This window comes from Littorina saxatilis, linkage group LG11 (genome assembly GCF_037325665.1).
Source record: "Littorina saxatilis isolate snail1 linkage group LG11, US_GU_Lsax_2.0, whole genome shotgun sequence".
Classification (NCBI taxonomy): Eukaryota; Metazoa; Mollusca; class Gastropoda; order Littorinimorpha; family Littorinidae; genus Littorina; species Littorina saxatilis.
In genome coordinates, this window is record NC_090255.1 from 22,832,776 (window position 1) to 22,838,698 (window position 5,923).

Sequence of the window (5,923 nt, forward strand, 5' to 3'; positions counted from 1 at the left end):
GTGAAGCACGGCTGTAGCGTCTCCCTTCGTCTTAATGCAGATTTATACATCCTCACGGTGTCTGGTTACCAACACAGTCAGCAATAGACGATTTTTGGAAATAACTCTGTCGGGTTTGTGGGTTGTGAACGAGTAAAAGTAGTACCCTTCCTTTCACCAACACATTCAGTAAGAGAGGATTTTCGGAAATAACTCCGTGGGGTTTGTATGGTTGTGAAAAAGTGAATATCCTTGCTTTTTCTTTGAAAAATAACTCCACACGTGTTCTTGTCCACGCATTTCCGACACACCTCTTGCTTGTGATTGGCCCCTCTAATGTTTGTCCGGCCGAGTAAAAAGCAAGGGCATTCACTCTTTAACTACCCATACAATCCCGTCAGAGTTATGTTCGGAATTCGTCTAGTTATGTTTTGAATGCACTACCAGCAATTGCTTTCGTTCTTTCCCTTGCTGCTTCGGCGCTGTTTTTGAGTGTTTGAGTGTGTTTCCTTGTCTGGCTTTGTTCTGAATCGCATACAGTAAAAGCAGCGCTGGTTGGCCTAGTGGTAAGGCGTCCGCCCCGTGATCGGGAGGTCGTGGGTTCGAACCCCGGCCGGGTCATACCTAAGACTTTAAAATTGGCAATCTAGTGGCTGCTCCGCCTGGCGTCTGGCATTATGGGGTTAGTGCTAGGACTGGTTGGTCCGGTGTCAGAATAATGTGACTGGGTGAGACATGAAGCCTGTGCTGCGACTTCTGTCTTGTGTGTGGCGCACGTTATATGTCAAAGCAGCACCGCCCTGATATGGCCCTTCGTGGTCGGCTGGGCGTTAAGCAAACAAAAAAAACCCCAAAAAACAAAATGCAGCGCTTTGGTGAGGTTCTTAAACACTGGACAGATTTAGGGAGTGGCGAACTGCAAACGTTTAAACTACTGGAGAGTTCTTAAGCACTGGAAAAGTTCAGTTTACGTTAAAGGATAAATCTGCAGATAACTTTCTTGCTGTGTGAAACATCATGTCAACTACCTAACTGTCTTCAGTCTGTTACAAGAGTACTTCAGCTTCAAACATTACCAAACTCAAAGAGCCTGCTTGTTTCCTGTGCAGAGAGAGCTGTTTTTTTATATATCGTTTTTATATTTAGTCAAGTTTTGACTAAATATTTTAACATCGAGGGGGAATCGAAACGAGGGTCGTGGTGTATGTGCGTGTGTGTGTGCGTGTGTGTGTCTGTGTGTGTGTGTGTGTGTGTGTGTGTGTGTGTGTAGAGCGATTCAGACTAAACTACTGGACCGATCTTTATGAAATTTGACATGAGAGTTCCTGGGTATGAAATCCCCGAACGTTTTTTTCATTTTTTTGATAAATGTCTTTGATGACGTCATATCCGGCTTTTCGTGAAAGTTGAGGCGGCACTGTCACGCCCTCATTTTTCAACCAAATTGGTTGAAATTTTGGTCAAGTACTCTTCGACGAAGCCCGGGGTTCGGTATTGCATTTCAGCTTGGTGGCTTAAAAATTAATTAATGACTTTGGTCATTAAAAATCTGAAAATTGTAAAAAAAAAAGAAAAATTTATAAAACGATCCAAATTTACGTTTATCTTATTCTCCATCATTTGCTGATTCCAAAAACATATAAATATGTTATATTTGGATTAAAAACAAGCTCTGAAAATTAAATATATAAAAATTATTATCAAATTTTTTTTTTCGAAATCAATTTAAAAACACTTTCATCTTATTCCTTGTCGGTTCCTGATTCCAAAATTATATAGATATGATATGTTTGGATTAAAAACACGCTCAGAAAGTTAAAACAAAGAGAGGTACAGAAAAGCGTGCTATCCTTCTCAGCGCAACGAATACCCCGCTCTTCTTGTCAATTCCACGTGCACTGCCTTTGCCACGGGCGGTGGAGTGACGATGCTACGAGTATACGGTCTTGCTGCGTTGCGTTGCGTTCAGTTTCATTCTGTGAGTTCGACAGCTACTTGACTAAATATTGTATTTTCGCCTTACGCGACTTGTTTTTAGTTGTGCAGATTAACATAATTATGCATGGGCTACAAAATATTATGCATGAAATGGTCGAGGCTGCTGGCGAGTCTCTTGTTCGAAAATATTTCTTTTGACGTAAGTCTGACTCAGCTGAAACGTCAGCAGCCAAGGTCACTGTCTGGTGCATAATCTGTGCTGATTGGATTGCAGTCAGAAGACATTGCACGCCTGTCTGGCTCTCAAAGCGTGAAGGTGATAGAGTCTAACATTTTGTGGGGCGTACTTCTTTTAGCTGTAACACTTGACTTACCGTAATATACCCTTTTGGATAATCATATAGTATTTAAAACAAATTAAATTCGAAGAGTATGCACGGACAAACACGCACATGTAGCTAGAGGAGAAAAACGGAATACAATCCCTAACACATTGAAGCTATCCAACCACAACCAAAGCTCTTATCCTAATGGTGTGAAGTTTGAACCGAAAACATTGTTTTGCTAGAGTGCAGTATTAAAGCTGTAGAACTTTGCGTCCCCTAAAATGTATTGTGGCAAACATGCATGCGTCTGACAGGACGTGAATGTGAACAATCAGTTGCACCAACTTGTGCATAATGTGTGAAGATTGAATTGCAGTCATAATGCTTTGCACTTGCGTTACTCACATGGTAGCCTAACCAAGTGATGGGTGTCGCAACTTTTATGGAGCGTGGCGATTTTTATGTGTAAAGATTGACATATGGTAAGGCCAACAAACAAAAAAAAGTCTGTTTACGGTATCCCGACCGACCCTATTTTTTTGCGCGACCCTAGACTTTTTTTGGCATTTTGGGGAAAAAAAGTCTTTGTTTTTTGGCAAAATACCTTGAAAATAATGGTTTTTGGGAGAAAAAAAAATCCCGACCTACCGCCTTATTTTTGTGCCTATGTTACCGTAAACAGACTTTTTTTTGGTGCTTACTAGTTATATTAATAAGTTCTGAAACTACAAGTAGACAAACACGTACATGCATCTTTGTCCGAAAATGTCAAGTCGAAATCGAAAGTGTCAAGCAAAAACTATAACATCGGGATTTCACGATTACAGTAAGCTGCAGAACCTTCAACTCCCAAAAGATTTCATTTGAGCTCTGTCTGTCAGATAGCAAAGGTCAGCAGTCAGCAGAACTGACATGCGCATAATCCCTTCTGATTTGATTGAAATCATATACACTTCACCGGCATGTTTAACTCATACTGTTTCAGTTATGGCTGTCGCACGTTTTATGGAGCGTGAAGGTTTAGCCGTAGAAGTTCACACATACGGTAAGGCCAAAAAAAAAAAATTGTCTGTTTAGGGTAACATGACCAAAAAACGTAGGGTCGGTAGGTAGGTAAAGTTTTTTTGTTTTGTTTTTTTGTTGTGTAAATGCTATGTTGGCTGAACATTCACTTCTTATATTTGATGAATACATGTTTCAAAACTAACGTATAAATAAAACAGAGAGAAAGGGAGAGAAAGAAACGCCAAATGTCTCTTTTTAGCATTTTTACCTCTTTTTTTTTTTTGTTGTTGTTTTGAAATCAAAAAAAAGTTTTTGGGTCGGCGCCAAATCGATAGGGTCGGTCGGGTTACCCTAAACAGACAAATTTTTTTTGGCCTAATAGCTATATAGCCCCTTGCGATTTCAACTTCCTTGTTGCGACTTTTTCTCTCCAAAATGAAACATCAAACTACACGTAGGCGAACACGTACGTGACTCTTAGCCCCATGAGTTTCAACCTTAATCGCAAGATGCAGTTCATGGCAAAAAACAAACTTGTAAAAAATGTCTGAAAGTGTGCAAACGTCAGCAGTAAGGCTTGCGAATGTTCTGTCCTGATTGGATTGCAATCATAAAAGTTTGCACGCCTGGCTGACTCACACGGTAAGAGTTCGCTTTCCATGGAGTGTAACGATATTAGCGGGAAAAGTTGACATTCCGGCAAAGGTTACTTCGGTTTTCAACCGCTATATTGCTATTTTTTTTAAAATGAATGCTAAAAATGCACGCAAACAACGACGCATATGCAGCTAGAGGAGGGAAATGGTATTGAATCTCACCACCTAAAAGATTGAAGGTGTCAAATCAGAGTGCAAGCACTTATCAATTAATGTGTTGCATTTGCGGAAACTTCCTTTCTCAATGAGCTCGCGCTTCTGGGGTGATAACGCGAGACAACTCCTGTGATCTTGCCGCGACCCAGGTGGCGCAGGTTACCAGCGGCGAAAGAAAGAAGGGGCATAACCTCAACAGAACCGACCATTGTCTGTTTACCGTATAAAATGCACGACTTACACACGGACTGTTACCAAACCGATATGCTATTTGGGACCAATGCAAGGTTTTTTTCCTTTCTCGTATGATCTTGCTGCGAGGTGGCGCCAGTTACCAGCCGAAAGAATGAGGGGGCATAACCTCACCAGAACCGCCCATTGCAAGACTGAAGTAAAAAGCAGAACTTCATGCTCCAAACTTTTCTTGTGACAAGTTTCTGACGTGGCTAACACTTCGGCACTGACCTGTGAGCAACGTGTCCTGATTGGATTGCAGTCACAACAATCATGTCAATGTCTGCCTGTAACTCACACAGCTTCAACGTTATGTACGTCTTAGCTTGTTATTGGGTAAAGCGGGTGTGGATGTAAACATTTCACATTAAGCGGTTTATACACTTGTCAATCCAGCTGCGATATTGTCATATTGAAATTAATTCAAAAAGTACAAGCAGACGAACACACTCACATAAGTATGCAGGTAGAGGAGAAAAACGGCACATGCTATCCCAACACCTAAGACGTCAACGTTGGTCCAACACAACACAAGCTCTTACACTTTCAGGCATGAAGCTTTTACCGAAACCTTTCATTTTGAATTGCAAGACTGAAGTAGGTTCCAGAACTTCAAGCCTACCTCCTAAACCATGACACCAACCATCCACACGCCCCCTCACCTTTCTCCCGACTCGTGTGACATGTTATGGGCACAAGGCTGAGCCGTCAACAAGCAACAGCACAAACACAATAAAACACGTACACCCACACGCACGGGTAGCTCAGTTCGACGAATTCCTGCCGAAATAATTATTCAAATCGAAGCCTGATGCAGACCTCATGGTCGAGTCTGATAGAACGCGAATGTCAGCAGCCAGGAGCACTGACGTGTTCATAGTCTGTTCCGATTGGATTGTAGTCGTAACATTTGCATATGTCGTGCCGAATTCACGGAATTGCCGAATTCGCGGAATCGGCAACATTTTTGCCCATTTCGCGTAATCGGCAAAACGCTGCCCATTACGCGAAATCGGCAGCGTTTTGCCGAAAATGCGCAAAGGCTTCTACAATTGCCCATTTCGCAAAAACGTTAGCCAGTCTGTTTCTGGTTGTGTCACCAGAACGTTGCATTAACATTGCTTTACCTCCCGGCCCGGTTGGCCTAGTGGTAAGGCGTCCGCCCCGTGAGCGGGAGGTCGTGGGTTCGAACCCCGGCCGGGTCATACCTAAGACTTTAAAATTGGCAATCTAGTGGCTGCTCCGCCTGGCGTCTGGCAATATGGGGTTAGTGCTAGGACTGGGTGGTCCGGTGTCAGAATAATGTGACTGGGTGAGACATGAAGCCTGTGCTGCGACTTCTGTCTTGTGTGTGGCGCACGTTATATGTCAAAGCAGCACCGCCCTGATATGGCCCTTCGTGGTCGGCTGGGCGTTAAGCAAAAAAACAAAAACAAAACAAAAAAAACATTGCTTTACCTCCCTACTATGTTTTGTATGGTCTATGTTGGTCTGTGTCGAGCATAACTCCGGAAATGCTCGAAAACGACACTTTCTGCAATAACTTGCCATAACTTATCGATTATTGCGATATCTATCCATTGGAGTATCTAGTTGTCTAAGTGTGATGATATCCCAGGCATTTGAGAA

The 5,923-nt window shown here is 42.4% G+C and overlaps 1 non-coding gene across 1 annotated transcript; it reads left to right on the forward strand.

The window, feature by feature from the left end:
* The first annotated feature begins 5,426 nt into the window (after window positions 1–5,426).
* Window positions 5,427–5,499, forward strand: Trnat-cgu (transfer RNA threonine (anticodon CGU)). The gene has a single exon. It is a non-coding gene; the product is annotated as a tRNA-Thr (tRNA).
* The last annotated feature ends 424 nt before the right edge of the window (window positions 5,500–5,923 follow it).